This window comes from Molossus molossus, unplaced genomic scaffold (genome assembly GCF_014108415.1).
Source record: "Molossus molossus isolate mMolMol1 unplaced genomic scaffold, mMolMol1.p scaffold_m16_p_18, whole genome shotgun sequence".
Taxonomy (NCBI): Eukaryota; Metazoa; Chordata; class Mammalia; order Chiroptera; family Molossidae; genus Molossus; species Molossus molossus.
The window spans coordinates 41089602-41110650 of NW_023425353.1; the positions used below are offsets into that span (position 1 = coordinate 41089602).

General features: G+C 35.8%; 1 protein-coding gene across 3 annotated transcripts in view; it reads right to left on the reverse strand.

Annotated features, from left to right (window-relative positions):
- TBC1D5 (TBC1 domain family member 5) overlaps window positions 1–21049 on the reverse strand; it is a 504213-nt gene that overhangs the window by 404322 nt on the left and 78842 nt on the right. Inside the window, exon 1 of one of the 3 annotated variants that reach the window (XM_036267497.1) lies at window positions 10594–10658. The exons of the other annotated variants lie outside the window; for them this stretch is intronic. The gene's annotated coding sequence lies outside the window, so the exon portion shown is untranslated. Of the gene's footprint in view, window positions 1–10593; window positions 10659–21049 lie in introns of those variants that run through there. 3 annotated transcript variants of the gene reach the window in all.

The following is a 21049-nucleotide window of genomic DNA, read 5'->3' on the forward strand; positions in this document are numbered from 1 at the left end:
TCTAACAGGTGTGAGGTGATATCTCATTTGGTTTTAATTTGCATCTCTCTGATGATTAGTGAAGTTGAGCATTTTTTTGTATGTCTAATGACTAGCTGTATGTCCTCTTTGGAGAAGTGTCTATTCAGGTCCTCTGACGCCCCTCCCCACCCCCGGCTTTTTTAAAAATCCTTACCAGAAGATACTCTCCTCCATTTTTATCTTCAGATAGAGTGGGGAGGGAGAAAGAGAGAGAGAGAGAGAGAGAGAGAGAGAGAGAGAAACATCAATGTGAGAAAAACATATCGACTAGTCGCTTCCCACATGGCCCCAACCAGGACCAGGGACCGAACCACACCGAGGTACGCGCCCTTGACCAGAATCAAACCCGTGACTCTCTGATCCACAGGCCAATGCTCTACTGCTGAGCCAAGCTGGCCAGGGTCCTTTGCCTATTTTTTTTTTTTTTTATCCTCACCCGAGGACATTTTTCCATTTTTTGTTCAGATAGAGCGGGAGGGAGAGAGAGGAAGAGAGAGAGAGAGAAACGTCGATGTGAAGGGGCACATCGAGTGGCTGCCACCCGCACGACCAACCAGGGCCGGGGACAAACTGCAACCGAAGTACGTGCCCTTAGCGGGAACCGAACCCGGGTCTCTCTGGACCGCAGGCCGTCGCTCCAACCGCTGAGCCAAACCGGCCAGGGCCCTTTGCCTATTTTTTAATTGGACTGTTCTCTTCCTGGTGTTAAGTTGTGTAAGTTCTTTATATATTTTGGAAATTAACCCCTTATCAGATATATCATTGGCACATATTTTCTCCCATACAGCAGGTTCCCTTTTCATTTTGTTAATGGTTTCTTTTGCTGTGAAAAGCTTTTTAGTTTGATGTAGTTCCATTTGTTTATTTTTTTACTTTTTTCTCTTGCCCTAGAAGATATACTGGCAAAAATACTGCTATGAGACATGTCTGAGATTTTATTGCTTATGTCTTTTATTCTATGACTTTTATGATTTTACAACTTACATATAAGTCTTTTATCCATTTTGAGTTTACCCTTTCATATGGTGCAAGTTGGTGGTTTAGTTTCATAAAATTGGACAGGAAATTGTTTAACTTTTCAAAAACTCTTCCCATTTTTCTTTTTTTTTTTTTTTCATCCTCACCTGAGGACATTTTTCCATTTTTTTTTTTTTGTACAGATAGAGTGGGAGGGAGAGAGAGGAAGAGAGAGAGAGAGAGAGAGAAACATCGATGTGAAAGGGACACACCCGCACGACCAACCAGGGCCAGGGACAAACTGCAACCGAGGTATATGCCCTTAGCGGGAACCGAACCCGGGTCTCTCCGGACCGCAGGCAGACGCTCTAACCGCTGAGCCAAACCAGCCAGGGCAAGCTTTTTTTTTTCCCTTTTTTTTTTTTTTTGTTCAGGTAGAGTGGGAGGGAGAGAGAGGGACAGAGAGAGAGAGAAACATCGATGTGAAGGAACACATCGAGTGGCTGCCACCCGCACGACTGACCAGAGCCGGGGACAAACTGCAACCGAGGTACATGCCCTTAGCAGGAACCAAACCCGGGTCTCTCTGGACCACAGGCCGACGCTCTAACCGCTGAGCCAAACCGGCCAGCCATTTTTCTTAAAGGACATTTTTCAACATTATCTTTACAAAAGTACAAATTCCTTTTTACCTAACTCCTGCCTTTTTTAATTGTTCTCTCCATGGGTCAAATGTAATTTCCTTTCTCAAGTCTTTTTTACACTCCCTGATTTCTCTGTAGCCCTAATAACCAGGATCTCCTTCCTAAAATTCTCTTTCCCTTGTTTCTATTAACCTTTTCCAAAAATTGAACCATCCATCAATTCTGACCGTTTTTCTGATGCTGCCCTCTTATTAACATGTAGAAATCCTCCTAGATCTATCTTTGGTTGATTCCTTTCTCATTTTATCCTATCACCATCACCACTACCATCTTTTCTTTGTTGTTGAGCAGTCTCATTCAAATTTCATTTCTCCAACCATAATCTTCTATCCTTATGTCTCTAGTCATCGCTTGAATCTGAAGAACTAGACTACACTGACATGTACATAATACCCAAAGTAAATATTGCCATTTGGTTGGATACTGCCTCAAATTACTTCTCAACACTGCTCTGGAGAGTCCTATCCTCTCAGATAGAGCTAGCATTGAAGAAGAAACCTATTCGTTATCTCCACTCATTCCCTAAATGCTTCCACCTGATAGTCCATAGTAGCACCTTATAAGCAATGTATCAAACACAGAACTCATTATCTTTCCCAAAACTTAATTCTCCACATGAATCTCTCTGTAAGAAAATCTTGGAGAATTCATGAATTCTTTTATACTTTTAGATCCACATTGTTGCTATATCTTTCTGCATAACATTGTGATATCTATCAAATTTTTCTCTGGCCCTGGCCAGTTTGGCTCAGCAGTTGGAGCGAATGCCCAAAAACCAAAGAGCCTAGTGTTCAATTCTGGTCAAGGGCATGTACCTTGGTTGGGGTCCAGTACCCAGCCCTGGTCAGGGTCACACAGGAGGCAGCCAATCAATGTGTCTCTCTCACATTGATGTTTCTCTCTCTCTCTCCCTCCTTCCCTCCCACTCTATCTGAAGATAAATGGAAAAAATACCCTTGGGTGAGGATTTTTAAAAAAATTATCTCTTTATTCTGCAATGTCATGCACTAATATAAACACTTAATGCCTCTTGACAAAGCTGCTAAAAGGGCTAACTTCGTACTAGTTTCCCATCTGCAGCACCTTCCTCCCCCCCCCAACCTTACTAAGTACAAATAGATCTAATCATCTCATTTACCTATGAGCACCTAATGACCACCCAAACTCCTTATTCTTGCAATCAATTTCCTTGACAATGGAGCTGTAAGGTTACAACTACACTTAGTTGTATGCCTCCACTTTATATATTCTACCAAATAAACATCTCTATTCTCTACTCACAATGTTTCTTCTGGCTTACAGTGTCCCACTTCCTTTAGACTAGAGAAAACTGGAGGGAGTGGAGAGATACATTCAATAGAACCTGATAATGTAGTGGATAAAAGTGATAAGTGAAAAAGAAGAATCAAGAACGACATTCAGATTTGTAGCATATTAAAATGAAATACATAATGATATCAGTCACTTAAAGTGGAGGCATTTTCAAGGAAGGGTTAGAACTTATATTGATAAGTGTCTTAGACATCTCAAAGTAAAAATGGATACCAGATATGCAGGTAGACATGTAGATCTTAATCTAAAAAGACAGGTGTAGACTAGAGTTGTTACTCTCAGAATAACTACAATATAGATGATAATTTAAGCCACAGGTTTGCTTAGAAAGCTAATATAAATAGAGTTCAAAAAGTAGACAGAAAAGAAATATATTAAAAGCCTAAAACATGCTGTTAGAAGACAAGTAGAGAAGAACTGGAAGACCGAAAAAGAACAACCAGAAGACTGTGCTTTTTTTTTAGAAGCTAAGGCATGGTCTGCAATGTTGAATGATACTGAGAAGAAAAATATAAAAGTATGAGAAAGAAAGATCGTATGCATGAACAATGGACATGGACAACAAAGCTGGGGACAGGGCGGGGAGGGTGGAGGAAAAAGGAGAAACAACTGTAACAAAATTAAATTAAAAATAAAAATAAAAGTATGAGAAAGATAGAAAAAAAAAGTACATCAGATTTAATAACACAGAGGTCTCAATGATGGCCTTAGTTTTGACAAAGAAGAAAAGGGGGTGTTGCTACTTGAGGAATTAGAGTGGGAGGTAAGAAAATGAAGGTGAAAAGATGACAGGTAGCAAGAACTCCTTCAAAAAGTTTGACTATGAAAAGGAAAAGAAGTATGATAGAGAATTATATATGATAACACCATAATGTCTCTAAAGCACCTAAAATAGTGCATTATCTCACTCATTTCTATCTTTTCTCCCATTGATAGCTCACAATTACTCATTCCTACTAATGTCAGGAATAAGGTAAGAATACCCACTATGCCCTCTACCACTTTTTACTGGACATATTAGTCGATGAAATCAATATAGAGAAAGCTATAAGAAATGTAAAACATAAAAATTGAAAAAGAAAAAAACAAAATTATTAGAGAAAAAACTGTGGGCAGAAGAACTAGAAAAGAAGTAATAAAACTATCTGCAGATGACCTGATGGAATACCTGAAAAATCCTAGGAAATCAATGCCAAAACTCAAGAAGTGAAAGAATCCAACAAGGTAGCAAGACATAAATGAACATATGAAAATCAGTAGCATTCACGTACACAAACCCAGGTAGAATACATATATAATGGATGAAATAGTAACAAAAAAGTAAATACTTTGGAATAAACAGAAATATTCAAAACCTACATGAAGAAAAATAAACATTCTTCAAAGACACAAAAGTAGGCTTGAATGATTTTTGTAAAAAATTCCTCGTCCTAGGTTAAGACATCGTAATATCAATAAACCATAAATTTACAAATGTAATTTGAGCCCAATAAAAACATTAATGAAACTGGCCACTGGTTGAACGTCAACCCATGCACCTAGAGGTCATCCCAGTTCAATTCCCAGTCAGGGCACATGCCCAGGTTGTGGGTCCAATCCCCAATGGGGGGCATGCAGGATGCAGCCAATCGATGTTCTCTCTCATCGATGTTTCTATATCTCTCTTCCTCTCCCTTTCTCTCTCTCTAAAAATCAATATAGAAATAAATTTTTTTTATCCTCGCCCTGAGAACATTTTTGCATTTATCTTTAGATAGAGCAGGAGGAAGAAAGGGAGGAAGAGAGAGAGAGAGACATCAATGTGAGAGAGACACATCAACTGGCTGCCACCCACACGACCCCAATCGGGGCCGAGGACAAACTGCAACTGAGGTATGTGCCTTTAGTGGGAACCAAACCCGGGACTCTCTGGTACGCGGGCCAACACTCTAACCGCTGAGCCAAACCAGCCAGGGCAAGAAAAAATATTTTTAAAAAATTTTATGAGCTTTTCTGTGGAGGTAGACAATTTGATACTGAAGTTCAAGTGAAAAATAACAGTTTGGGAAAAGATGAGAAGAAATAGATATGAGAGTGGAAACCTCACTGAACAATACTATGGACATTAAAACAAACTACAAAGCCACTATAATTAAAACAGTGTGTGGTATTACTGCATGAATAGACAGATCAATGAAATGGAAAAGAAATTCCAGAAATAGATTCAGTTATATAAAGTGATATCACAAAGACACTAGTACAAGATGGTCTTTTTAACAAATAAACAGATATTTGGGAAGGAAAAAAAGATCAAATCTGGTGTGTTTCTCACATCATACACAAACAAACTTCAAATGGGTCAGAAATTTAAATGTAAAACATGAAACTATACAAGTACTAAAAAATAGCCCTGGCCAGTTTGGCTCAGCGGTTAGAGCATTGGCCTGCGGTCCGGAGAGACCCGGGTTCGGTTCCCGCTAAGGGCACGTACTTCGGTTGTAGTTTGTCCCCAGCCCTGGTTGGTCGTGCGGGTGGCAGCCACTCGATGTGTCCCTTCATGTCGATGTTTCTCACTCTCTCTCCCTTCCTCTCTCTCCCTCCCATTCTATCTGTACAAAAAAATGGAAAAATATCCTTGGGTGAGGATAAAAAAATAATAATAATAAAATAAAATAAAATAAAATCACTGAATTCCTCCCATAACTTGAAAATTTATAAAATACTTTCTATCTGGAACCAAAATCCAAATAACAAACTTTTACATGACAAAAACACCTTACACAAAATCAAAAGAGAGATGATAAACTGGGAGAAAATATTTGCAATACATATAAATGATAAATGGCTAATATCACTAAGAAGAACTTTCAAAACTGAAGGGGAAAAGGATCAAATATCCTACAGAAAGTGTCTCTTAAACATAAAAAGACATTAAGCTCCTCTTATAATAAAATGAATGCAAATTAAATGTACAGTGAGATATCATTTCTCATCTATTAGAAAAAATTTAAAAGTTTCATAGTATATTGTTAGCAAGGCTATGGGGAAACAGGCACTCCCATACATTACTAGCAGAAATGCAAAATGATACAACCCCATGCCAGGAAACTGAGCAATATCTAATAAAACTACATAAGCATTTACCCTCTTATCCAGCAATCCCACTTCCAGGAATCTACCCTAAAGATAAACCTGTAATAATATGAAAATACATATACACGAGGTTATATATCGCAGGCTTATTCGCGATTGCAAAATATTGGAAAGTATTTAAATGCCCAAGCATAAGAGACTGGTTGATAAACTATGACACATACACACAATAAAGTAGTAAGCATCGGTAAAGATGAATGAGAAAGAACTCTATAAACTGATATAGAGTGCTTTCCAAGAGACACTGATAAGCAAACAAACAAACAAAAAGCAAATTGCAAAAGAACATATACAGCATGCTACCTTTCCTAAGAAAGGGGAAGAAAATTTATCTGATTATCTTTATAACAGGATGAACTCTAAAACAATAAAATTGGTTACCTATAAAGTATGGGGAGGAATGAGGGAGACAGAGGGACACTTTTCTGAGTATATGCCTTTTCATACAACGTTAGTTTCTGGAAAAGTAAATGTCCTTTTCTACATATTAGAAAATTAAATCAACAAGGATATGAAAAAGGAGGAAAATACAGAAGCTGAAAAAAACTAAAATGAGCGAAATTCAACTGTATTTCAAATTAATACATATATCTACACTTGAAGGATTAAAAAGAAAGAAGCAATCCAAGTAATTATAAGCACAGCATTTGATTATATATACTCACAGAATCGAGTAGAGTGAGGAGGAAGACATTGGAACAAATCTTAAACTCTTTTTGGTAGACTTTTTTGTTGTAGTGGTATCATGAATCAATTCTGAAACTATTTCACATGTACTATTGAGATGCAAAAAAAATGTGTTGCCCTGGCCAGTTTGGCTCAGCGGTTGGAGCGTCAGCCTGCGGTACAGAGAGACCCCGGTTTGGTTCCCGCTAAGGGCACGTACCTCGGTTGCAGTTTGTCCCCGGCCCTGGTTGGTCGTGCGGGTGGCAGCCACTCAATGTGTCCCTTCACATCGATGTTTCCCTCTCTCTCTCTTCCTCTCTCTCCCTCCCACTCTGTCTGTACAAAAAATGGAAAAATGTCCTCGAATGAGGATAAAAATAATAATAATAATAATGATGATGTGTTGATACTGTTGAAAACCAATGTTCTCTCACTGTGAAAAGGACACATAAATATGGAAAGGTAGAAGACAAGAGAACCCTGTGAGGATGGATTAGAATAAGATACTGGTGTGAAATAATAATTACTAAAATGTGGATAAATAAGTTTACCAGTACGCATATATTTGTATGTGTGTGTGTGTGTGTGTGTGTGCGCGCGCGCACAAGCACATGCCTATATTTCCTGGCTCTGTCCTCTAAAAGGGCCTATAAGCAAAGATCTGATAGTGATGAGCATAGTCCAATAGCAACTGGCACACTAGTGCCCAGATCTTAATCTCTAATACTATTCCCCTGCTATAACCAATCAGAACCCTTCAGAGAAATGGCTGTCCAGAGCTGAGACATAGATCAAAGGTAAGCCTGGGACAACATGCTTTGCCAGAAAAAAATAAAGCACTAAAAAATGTGATGGGACAATGCCATGTACTGCTATTAATCAAATCTGGACAATTTGGGCACCAAAAAAGTATAGTAATGAAATATAAACCATTGAAAAGAACAGATATCCATAAGCTCATACCAATGATAAATGACTGAATGAATAAGTAAGTAAATCAGTCAATGAAGTCAATGAGAAAGGTTTTTGCTTACAGAATAGTGATGTTGACTGAGAGAAAGGCTGGAATAGGAAAATCAGCATTTGCAACCACTGTGGAAAAACTGCACAAGGCCATCAATAGATGCTAAACCTAGGTGGGGAGTTGGATGACGTGCAGGATATTTGCATGATCTTAAAGTGTTTCCCCCGCTGACTGCTTATGAGTTGCAAGAGAAAATAAAATTGTAACATGACAATGGAGAAATCTGGCAACACACAGACCGAATGATCAAAATTACCACCACCAATGTGACTCCAGATGTGATATCCTGAGAAGGGCAAAACATCATTCATGTAGTATTCCTGGTTACAATACATAACCTGGATCTAATCATGAAGAAACAGCAAACAATTTCAAATGTGGAATTATGGACAGACAAATGGAGGACTGTATTATTCAAAAATGTCAATGTCATAAATTAAAGAAGGCTAAAGAGATATGACAACTAAATGTAATACCTGATCCCAGACTAGATTCTTACTGAAGGGGGAAAATGCTATAAAGAATAGTACTGGTTCATCTACAAATTTGGAATATCGATGACAGATTAGATAGAAGTATTATATCAAATGTTAAATTTACTGAAACTGAACACTGTACTATAGTTTTCGGAGAGAATACCCCTATTCTTAAGAAACATACACTGATGTACTTTTAGAAATAAATGCAATCTCTGTTCAAATGGTTCTGAAAATAAAATGTGTGTGTGTGTGTGTGTTGAGGGAGGAAGGGGAAGTAGTGTCCAAATGATAAAACAAAGGGGATAAAATGTTAACAAGAGAACTGAGGAAAGAGCTCTTCCTCTTACAACTCTTCCATAAATTTGAAATTATTCCTAGTTGGTCTTTCTTTCTTTCTTTAATTTTTTTTTCTTTATTGATTTTTAGAGAGAGGAAGGGAGAGGGAGAGAGAGATAAAAACATTGATGAGAGAGAACACCAACGGGCTGCCTCCTGCATGGCCCCCCACCGGAGATTGGGCCCACAACCTGGGCATGTGCCCTGACAGGGAATTAAACCTGCGACCTCTTAGTGCATGGGTCAATACTCAACCACTGAGCCACACCGGCCAGCTTTTAGTTGGTTGGTTTTTCATGCGTGCATGCGTGTGTGTGTTTTGACTAATTCTTCTACCATATTATTCCCTTGTTACAATTGAAGAGTGAGGCCTCATGATGAGATGTAATCAGGAAGCGAGCCCAGCTTGTCTTATTCCTTATTCCAGGATCTAGCATTGGTTTTAATTGTCACTATATAACACATTTCAGTTAATAGATTTACCCACACCTTTAGCTCTAGGATTTCCAAGGTTGTTTGGTCTTCCCAGGCTTACCTTTTTTAAAATTTTATTGAATTTATTGGGGTGACATTGGTTGATACAATTATATAGGTTTCAAGTATAAAATTCTATAATACATCACCTGTACATTGTTTTGTGTGTTTACTACCCAAAGTGAATTCCTCTAGCTTTGAAATTGTCTTTCCTATGTTTCCTTCCCTAATTGCAGGCCCCTATCATTACAGTTGCATCCTGTTTCTGGCTCTCCAGCATATAATACTCTGGCCACCTTTATTTTTTTACGAATCTCCAGAGAAAAACCTATATTCTGCTTCTAACTCTCATACATTTACCAGGATGTACTATACTCGCTCCAATAAAGCAATTAGAGGACAGAACTGTATTTTTCTCAGTATTATATGCCCAAGGCCAAGTACAGAGTCTATTCTGTATTACGAATGTCAATAATCATTTATTAAACTAAAATGTTTAACTTCTTCCATTGTTCATGGTTTTCCTCATTCGGCAAATATGAGGAATTCCCTTCCAAATCTGAGCAGGATCTATCCAACATTTAATTTCTAAAAGACACTTTCTCAGTAATTCTAGCCCTGAGAATGTTGGCCATATTCAACCTCTTCAGCACAAAAGATTGTACTAATACCTTCTGCCCTTAAATAACAATATTGGAGAGTATGTTTTATGTGGCACAACATCATGACAATTTCAAAAGTTGTCTTCATCTCTTATTTTGATTAAGAAAAATTAAAAACTGGAAAGAAGCCAGTTTGTGCATATGCTAAAGAAAAAGATAGTAATGGTCTTTAAAAAAAAAAAAAGATGCTATGGTCAAGTAAATTTGGAAAATACTAAATTGAATTAAGCTACACCAGGTTGTCAGACCTTTTAGTATACAGTGTTTTCCAAACTTATTTGACCATGGAATCTTTTCACTCAGAGTATCTTCAGGGGAAAATATACCATTGAATATAATTTGGAAATGCTGACTACACCATACCTGGGAGAAAACATCAGAGTATCTGCAATTTGATAAGACCCTTAAAAATAAAAAGAACCACCCTGGCCAGTTTGGCTCAGAGGTTGGAGCGTCGGCCTGCGGTACAGAGAGACCCGGGTTTGATTCCCGCTAAGGGCACGTACCTCGGTTGCAGTTTGTCCCCAGCCCTGGTTGGTCGTGCGGGTGGCAGCCACTCGATGTGACCCTTCACATCAATGATTCTCTCTCTCTCTCTTCCTCTCTCTCCCTCCCGCTCTATCTGAACAAAAAATGGAAAAATGTCTTCGGGTGAGGATAAAAAAAATAATAATAAAAAAATAAAAAGAACCCACCTTCTTAACATTAGCAGGGTCAAGTGAAGCTTCCCACATACAATACATAGTAGCTACTGATTCCAATGGCAATTATAAAGACCCAAATCCTGTAACTTCTTGGTTAAATACCTGCCTACTTCAGGGTCCACTAAAATTCTGACGAGTTTCCATTGCCTCTTCCAACTGCTGGACTGCTGATGACCAACTCCAATATTAGCTTTCCAAAATCAAAACACACAGAGAGAGCAAATGAAAGATTCTGACTGGAAAGCACTATCGTAATGTTTCTCAGTTTTTAATGTGTATACAACTTATCTGTGAATTGTGATAAAAGGGCAGATTCTGATTAATAGGTATTGGGGTTGCTAATCAGCTCTCAGATAACACCAATGTTACTGAAATACAGACCACACTTTGGGTGAGGATTTCCGGAACCTCAGGACAAAAAGTTGAGGCCCCTAACTTATAAGTATCTAATGGCTATGTCTTTCAAACTGCTTTTCAATGGTCTGATTCTCCCAAAGGAAAACAATTAAGCTTTCATTCGTTTGTAAAAATAGAAACTGTGTACAATAAAAGACACTAAAATCATTATTACCTGCTGACAATAATTTTTCTTTAGAAATAGCAGTTTTCTGCAGATAACCATAAAAGTGCATGTACAAAATCATTTTTTAGTCTAAATTCTCATTCTACTTCTATTTCCAAATGTCCATACCAACAACACAGAAACAACTGATTTCTATGGTGGTCAGGAATTGTTTCCAACTTTACTGACTTACAAGGCGGCAAAGAAAAACTATTATTGCCCTGCCTCCATTCAAAAAAAGACATATATAAAGTCAACATCTTTCTCAATGATTTACTGAAAGCAGCAGTTCATTTTAATAAAACCATCTCAAAACATAAAATTGATTAAACCAACTGCTGTGGTGGGCATATATAACAGCTGACCAAAAAAAATCATTCAAGATTTTTATTTTTACAGATTTTCTTTCAGGTTTTGAGAATTTTTTCCCATTCTGTACTTTTGGCTTAATATTGAAATCATAAAACTAAAGAAAAAGGGATTTTTAAGTATATGTAAAAAAATTTTAAACTACAAAGTAAGTCAATTCTAAAAAATAACAAACTAGATCATATACAACTTAAACAATGCAAATATTAAAACTAATAATCACTTATGTGTTTTGAGTAACAAAATTAAGTTTAAAGTGAGTGATCTATTGTGTTGTCAAAAATTGTATGACTTTTCCTGGGCATAGTATTGTCATTTAGCAAAGTTTTACAGCACTACACATGACTATTATCCTCATTCCTTATCAAGAAAAACTTTGCAAAATTAGAAACTATTTCTCTTTGTAACTGGGTTTGTTGACATTAAACATTTTAAAATTTTATTTCACTAAGAAACAAAGGCATTTATCTTTTCATTGAATGTTAGATGATGCCTTTGACTTTTTATAACAAAGTAATTTTATAGTATTTTTGTCACCGTGAAGGACAAAGATAAGCCAACTGTTTAGATTCCTCTCCTTTATGTTGTGTCTTTGATCACTAACAATGCTGCGTGAACAGCCAACAGAAGGCTGACATTTCATAAAATATGCAGTGATAAAAACTAATACTGTAGCATCTGGGAGCAATATATAAAATGCAGAAATACACCTAATAACTGTGATCTTAAATCACAAGTTACTAAAAGCTAAATAAAAAACATACCTACAGCGGAGGGTGGGGGGTGGCAAGTTTACAAAAGGTATTTTGTGTGTGTGTGTGCATGTGTGTGTACTACTATTTTTAAAATGAAAGTTTTAAAAATAATTTGTCTATTACACTTTCCCTGCTATTCTATACTTAAAAGCCAGGTACCTTCTAAGAATAGGGTTTCTGTACTATACACCTTTCAACAACCGAAGAACACATTACAAAACCATCAGTGAAAGGTACTATAGAAAAAGCAGAGGAAATTTCTTTTTCTTACTTAGAAATGTCAAAATTGATCATGAAGAAGCAATGTATTGCTTTTAAGACAACAAAGCACAGACCATAACCAAAATAAGTATTAATAACCATAATAACCTAAAGAAATATACTCAATGCCAGTAGTAATATATCCTTTCACAATCTAAGCCTTAAATGAATGTCCGTAGTACAGTACAAGTAAATTGTGCTCAAATGTGTTTTATTTTAACTTTACTACTACACATTCGTTTTTTAATAGTGGGAAGCAGGTAAGGCACTCAATAAAGACCATCCAAGAGCAATCATGTGAATTATCTCTGTAGCATTTGATTTAATATTCTACCTCTGTCTGTCAAAATCATAGTCCAACAGAATTATTTTCATTGTGTGTTTTTAATATATATGTTAAGGGGAAGAGAAAATATAAAAGCCATATTCAGCACTTCCAAGAATTCTGAATTACACTTGAAAGAAAATATACAACAGTTAAGTATGTGGGAGGCAATTGTCCTTGTGCTTATAATTAGCATCTGAATTTAGGAATTTCACTGCTTAATGCACACCCACCAGCCTGTTATTCTTACCATGGCTTTTTATGCCATTTAATGGAGATAAATACTCTTTCCCTCCTCATATTTACATCAACGCTATTTAATTTTTTTAAGCTGTTATAATAGGTTAAACAGCAGTCTAAACATCACTCTTCATCTCCCCCCGGACAAAGAATGGCATTACAGGGCTGAGAATAGAGAAGGCGTATTTACATTTATAATGTTCCTAACTATAACATTTATGTAAATTATGATATTAAATCTGCAAATACAATAATTTTTTGTTTCACTGCATACTTTGCCATTCTTTCAACATTAACTTCCTATGGTTATTAAAATCTCAAAAAATCCTGCCTATTGTTTAAAAAAAAAACAGGCTCAAAATGGAGTCACCTGTGCTAAACCCCAAGTAAGCAAACCAAGACTTTCACCTAACCTAAACGCAGTTTCAGCCTCTTCCAGGAATGCATTCTTAACCAGTCAGTCTGGAATTTCCTGGCCATCACTAGAGCAAGGTAGTTTACCTGGATAGACCCCCTACCTTACCCAAAAGGAAGTTGAGCTTGCCTAAAACAATCCTTTCTTTTGTTTATGATTTCTTTAACCCCCTCACTCTACCTTTAAAAACCTTTCCTCTTCTTCAATTCTTTGGAGCTCCTTTAAGTAGATGGAAAGCTGCCTAACATGAATTGCTAAATAAAGCCAATTAGATCCTCAAATTTACTCAGCTGAATTTTGTTTTTTATGAAGTATACTATAAAATACATGATATTGTTTAAACCACTGGAAAAAAACTATAAATAATAATATATCTAATAATATATTTCATTTTATTCTAATCTTATTCTCCTATGAAAGAGAGCTTTACTATATTAACTAAAAAGTTCTAATGGTTTTGAGTTTAGGGGATCTTCCTTTTAAAAATATTTTCATATCTTTTAATTATCTCACATCAGTTTACACATCACATAACTTACATACATTTACTACAACTGTTTTAATGTTAAAAATAAATGTGTAGCAAAACACATTCCTCAAATATATTTAAAAAGGTACTATTAAATTAGATACAGAATTCTCTCTTACAGAATGTGAATTCCATGAAAGCAGCACTCATGCCTCTTTTGTTTAACTATCAATAGTGCTTGAGTGTAATCAATTAATATTTGTGGAAATGATGAGTGAGCAAATACCAATTTATCATCTGAGATTTATAAAGAATTATACTTGGCCCAGAAATGCAAGTGATATAGATATAGAGATAGAGATATATAGATATAATGTATGTGTGCGTGTATTATTTTATATATATGTATATGTATACGTATATATATATTCATGGGCCCTGCTCTCTGGACACTTAAAATGCAGTGAGCAATACAGGACCTTGTTTTAGAGCCAACTAAAAACAAGTAATAGTGCAAAAAACCAAACTGAAAGTGCCTTGTGAGTAGCAAAAAGGCAAAACAGTTCAGAAGAGGGTGAGACACAGTAGACTATACTGGTCAGGAAATTTTTACAGAGAGGGCAAAACATTAGCTGTAAGTTAGAAAAGGTTTGTAAGCTTTAGGTGAGCAAAAAGGAAATAAGAAGACATTATAGGGCAAAAAGGAGAAGAGACATGCAATACTGTGAAATGAGAAAGGATGTATAATGTAGCAATGTTCTCAGTATGTTGAGACCATCTTGACAGAAATGGGAGAATGTTGGTCACTGACTAGTATAAGATAAGGCTAAATGGTAAAAATAGGACAACCTCATGAGAGAACCCTGAATATCAGGCTAAAGGTTACAAATTTCAACCTAGAGACAAAGTGAAACCATTGGAGGTTCCTAAGCAGGAGAGTGAGAGAGTAAAAGCAATGCTTTAGGAAGCTTAATCTAACAACAATCTGACAGATTTGAAGATACTGAAAATATTTTAAACACTTAAGATTTGAGAATAGCAAAGATTTTTTTTGGGGGGGGGGTTGGGATTGTGACCCTAGCTGAACCGAACCTGGGACTCTGGTCCATAGGTCAACACTCCAACAACTGAGCCAAACCAGCCACGGTACAAAGACTTCTGAAGTAGTGAATTAGGCAGACTTTTGGGAACAGTATGGAACTGGCAGAAGCAAAAACTTACTAAGACTATACACTAACTAATTAAATATGGTGGGTGGGAAAAAGAGACAATGAATTTCTAGGTCTATGATAATGATCCTAAGAGTTAATGGGAAGGAAGCTAAGAATGGCTGAATTTGGCTGGACAGAACAGGTCAGGGCAAAATGATGCATGCTGTGATGGGAAGCAAAATATTCAAAGTAGTAGGAAATGAAATGCAACATGGGAATGAGGTCAAATGTAGAGCTATAAATTTTAGATTACTGTATCAAAATGTAACAGTTTAAAATCTTGAAGACGGGAAATTTTATAAAAATACCTGTGGAAATCCACAAAGTGAGCACTCAAAAAAATCTTACCCCAAGTTGCTAAGCAGGGTTGTGGGAAGTAGTACAAGAAAGCCTCATTTTTAAATATTCTGTTTGTGCTTTTGTTTTAGAGATAGAAAATATTAAAATATAAACCAGAGGAGAAAACTAAGTATCTTAGGAAACTATAAAACTTTTAAACACATAACTTCCTATTGTATTGTTTCACTGAAAGAAAAATTCTAGCATGAAATGTAAATTAAATGTCCATAAAAGACTAGCCCTGGCCAGTTTGGCTCAGCGGTTAGAGCGTTGGCCTGCAATCCAGAGAGACCCGGATTCGGTTCCCACTAAGGGCATGTACCTCGGTTGCGGTTTGTCCCTGGCCCTGGTTGGGTCATGAGGGTGGCGGCCACTCGATGTGTCCCTTTCACATCGATGTCTCTCTCTCTCTCTCCCTTCCTCTCTCTCCCTCCCGCTCTATCTGAATAAAAAAATGGAAAAATGTCCTCGGGTGAGAATTAAAAAAAAAAAAAGACTAAAAGAAAAACACATTCATCTGCTCTTTCTGTTTTATATTAATGACATTACTCCTCCTATTTATTCATATTTATATTATTACTTATCACCATTTTGTCAAGTTTAGGTCAGTATCTATGTACACTAGAGATTATATTTAGGTATTTCCTAACTTCAAGAATATAATTCAATGAAAAAAATATCTTATCAGGTATTGTACATATTTTTTAAAGCATCCACACAACCCATTTTGAGACGAATTTACAGGGTAGAGCCTGTAGAAGAACAAAACATTCATAGAGAAAATAGAAACATTTTAAAGGCCCCATTTCCCCACCCACCCACCAGTGGACCTAGCACAGAGAATAAACAGCGCAACTTCAGGAAAAAAGACTCAGAATAAACATAAATGTAAATGTATAATAAGGTTTTAAAAAGTTGTTTTCCAGAGTGCACTTTATCTGAAGAACCCTGGGAATAATTTAATTGTGTCAAGATTTAGGGATTCCAATGGAAAGGAGAAAGCTTTCTAAGGTTTGATCTTCATCACGATAAATAAAGAGGAGATATGCTCATTCATCAGCACAAGAAGCACTTGTTCTGATAAGTAAGTGAATGTATGCACTCTACTTGGGTGTCTCACTCTACTAAAAGATATGTAAGCTAATCAATAAGTCAGATATGTTCTTAAAAATGCTAAGTGGTTGTTTATGTGTGCTAGATTTTCTGTATGGCATATTAATGTACTTTTCCTGTATGATACAGTGAACTCAGTGATGATAAATATGTGGTGTGTCTGCCGCCTACATTTCCACTGACAGCAAATGGAGTGTAAAACCAGCATTGTAAACTGAAAAGAAAGAAAGAAACTTTAGAGGTATGCAATAGCGGTTTTATCTTAAGGATTACTTACTTAATCTAAAACCAGATGGATTCACTATTAAATCAAGGATACAAATATATATAAATTAGTAAATATCAAATATCTACTTAGCTTATTAAAATAAGATATATGATTAAAAGTCATAAATTGGTCTTTTTTAGACTGTCCAAAAAACAAATTAATCCATTTGAATACAAATTATATTTTGTGCTTTGGGAAAAATTCCAGACCACAAATTTAAGTTGAGGAGTAGACTTAAATGCCAATTTGGTCTTTACTTACACATAAAACACGTAATTGCTTTCTTCAATTAATGTAGTTTAATCTAATAAATAAAAATGCTCAAAAATGTGAAATAAAAACATTCAAGTACTTACTTTATTAAAAAACAGCTGTACTAGTAAAATTGTTTCTATAATATAATAACCCAACTGAAAAATCAGCAGCTGTTTAAATGAATGCAATGCCCAGCTACTTCTTTAGTATAAGATAAAGTCTAAAGGTAGAGGGAGAGGAATAGCCTATCTTAATTCCTCCTCTTTCCATGTAACAGTTTAAGAACAGCGTCAAGCACAAGCAGCAGCACAAATTTAGATGCTATGACCTCAGGATTCACGAGTTACCTTGTCACTAAATACAGAGAAACATGAGAATGGCAGACTTCAGTGGCAAAAAATGAAAGAATGATATAAGTCATCATACTATACAAACACATGTGGCTCCTTTATCTATAAATAACCAAAAAAGAAACGACATACACTCTCTCCTTTCTGACTTCTATCAAGTGAGCCCAGAAAACTATTCATGACCCTTGCAAAACTGTCAAAAGTACACAGGACAAGAAAAAGAAAATAACTGAAACATTAATTTAAAAAAGAGAGACAGAAACCTGAGTTTTGATTTTTATTCATATGTAAATAATTCAACTAGTACTCAAAAGTTGAATGTCCATATCGTTTACTGTCCAAACTGGGACACTCCTAAGAGTAAAAAGGAGCTGTGGAATGCAGAAAAATGCACCAACTCTCCCAAAGATGTCCATGTCTCAATCTCTAGAACTTGTGAATATGTTACCTTACATGGCAAAAGAACTTTCAAGACGTGATTATGGTTATGGATCTTGAGATGGAGAGATTATCCTGCTGTGTTCAATCTAGTCACATTAGTCAGAAAGAAAGATGCTATGTGAGAAGGGTCAAAGGAATGCAAATGAGAAGAATTCAACTTGCTGCTGCTGGATTTGAAAATGACGGAAGACGGCCATCAGCCAAGATACAGCTCCCTATAGAAGCTAGAAAAGGCTCTCAGTTTATAGGCAACAAGATAATGAAAGCCTATGTTCTATAATCCTGGCCAGTTTTGCTCAGTGGTTAGAGTGTTGGCCTGCAGACCAATGAGTCAAAGGTTTGATTCTGGTCAAGGGCATGTACCTCAGTTGCAGTTCGTCCCTCGCCCTGGTCAGGGTCGTGTGGGAGACAACAAGTCATTGTGTCCCTCTCATGTCGATGTTACTCTCTCCTTCCCTCCCTCCCCCTCTATCTAAGGATAAATAGAAAAATATCCTCGGGTGAGGATAAAAAAAAAAAAAAATGAAAAAATATTTCCATCCTATATAACAGACGAAAAGTAAATAATCTTAATAAACAGAGATTCTACACATCAAAGCAAAAAGAAAGAAAGGAAGAAAGGAAGAAAGGAAGAAAGGAAGAAAGGAAGAAAGGAAGAAAGGAAGAAAGGAAGAAAGGAAGAAAGGAAGAAAGAAAGAAAGAAAGAAAGAAAGAAAGAAAGAAAGAAAGAAAGAAAGAAAGAAAGAAAGAAATTGTTATCCCAATAGATAAACAAAGAAGAGGAACAAATTTTAAAAAATTTTAAAGGAACTAAGTTACACATACATACACACAGAACATGCAAATAAAAAAGCTTTAACTTCATCCTAATTGGCAAAAAGATTAAAAATACTGCCCTGCTGGTTTGACTCAGCGGTTAGAGAGCATCAGCCCTTGGACCAAAGAATCCCAGGTTCGGTTCCCACTAAGGGCACCTACCTCAGTTGCAGTTTGTCCCTGGTCCTGGTTGGGGTCATGTGGGGGGCAACCAATCGATGTGTCTCTCTCACATCAGTATTTCTCTCTCTCTCTTCCTCTTTCCCTCCCTCCCACTCTATCTGAAGAAAAATGAAAAAATATCCTCAGGTGAGGATTAGAAAAAAAAATACTGACAATATCCAGCACTGGCAAGAGTATGCCTATTCAGACAATATCAGACTACTGAGGAAGGACAAACTAGAGCATTTTAATAAAGGGCAATTTATAAATACAAATCAAAAATTTTAATGTACTTAATCTTTTAAATGCAAACAATAAACACGGAGTGACTCCACTGATAAGGTCAAGAGCAGGCAAAAGTAATCTATGGGCTTTAGAAATCAGAATAGTAGTTGCCTCCAGGGAATGGGATTGACTGCAAATAGGCACAAGGTAACTTTCTGGGATTGTAGGAATGTTGTGGGTCTATCTGCATTAATGGATGTATACATTTCTTGAAATGCTTTGATCTGTACACTTAAATTTGTATGTGTTACTGAATGTAACTTAAATTTGTATGTGTTACTGAATGTAAGTTATACCTCAATAAAGTACTGTCGACATAAACAAACAAACTTAATTTTTGACCAAACAGTTTTACTTCTAGACTTTATACTGAAAAGCTAAGTGCACAAAAAACATACATACAATGACCATACTTGCAACATTATTTAATGGGAAAAACCAAAATGTCTATCATTAGGAAATTAATTAAATAAATGATGGTTCATTTTTACAATGAAATTTACTGAGTAGTCATTAAAAATAATGTTGTTCCTCTACACTGACACAGAAACAGTTAGGATTTGGGGTACTTCTTACTTTCTTCTTTATCCTTTTTTGTATTACTGGTATTTTCTGCAAAGGGTCATATATCATGTTTTTTAATAGCTTTATTGAGATATGATGCATATACCATACAATTCATCCATTTGAAGTATAGAATTAAAGGTTTTTAATATATACACGAAGTTGTGCAACCATCACCACAATCAATTTTTAGAACATTTTTATTCCACACCCATTATCAGTCACTCTCCATCTTTCCCTATCACGACCTCACCACTACCCCCAACTCTCAGCAATCCCTAATCAACTTTCTTTCTCTTTTGATTTTCCCATTCCAGACATTTCACAAAAAAGGAATCATAATATGCCACTTTTGCTAACTGGCTTCTGTGTATGATTTTTAAAGCCATTTCCATTTTAAAAATAAAAATGTAATGAAACCAATTCACCTAATTTTCCCAGTTAAAAATGAACATAAGTAAACAATCTATTATTGTTTTATTATTAACTATAACACACACACACACAAATGCAAACCATAATTAACTACATATTTTCTAACCATCTCAATATTCAAGTTAAACATCAAGCAACAGAACTCTCTGATAATTCTAGTTAGTAAAGAAACTCAGATTAATCTTTAATATTTAATATCACCTACAACTAGTTAATGCATTTTCTCATCCAAGTCACAGATAACAACAACAAAAATATTTCCCAGGATGATATAAAAAACTGTATACCATAAGCATATCTTTTAATAACAAGTCAATTTCTCAAGTAAATAAAAAATACTACTATAGACTTTTATATTGAATGAAGATAAAAAGTATACTGATACATTATATATTAATATGTATATACATAGCATTTGCATATAATACTATATGTATATGTAACTATATACATTATTATATATATACATGTACAACTTCAGTTATAGTACTTATTAACATAAAACTTACTAACTAATCTTTTTTTCAATAATGAGACATATTCCTAATCATTCCTGTGTGTCTATGTGCACATTATATTACTAAGGGAGAAAAACCAGACTGGGGAAAAGAAAAATTTTGGAGAACAATCTGACAATATCTAGTAAGGGTGAATATGTAAAATTTCACTTTCTAGAGGCAATGTACACATGCATAAGACAAGATGTATATAAAAGTGTGTCTGCTAAGAGTTTTCTCAACAGTGAAAATTCAGAAGCAGCCTCAATGTTCAACAGGAGAATGAACAAGTTATGTCAGTTAAACTCCTTAATAATACTTCCAATGATAAAACTCCATAATATTTCCCCATGATAACAGAGCTCATCCTCTGCTCATTTCTCAAAGCTAAATTTTCTCATTTTCTGTGTAACCAGGTGGATGGAC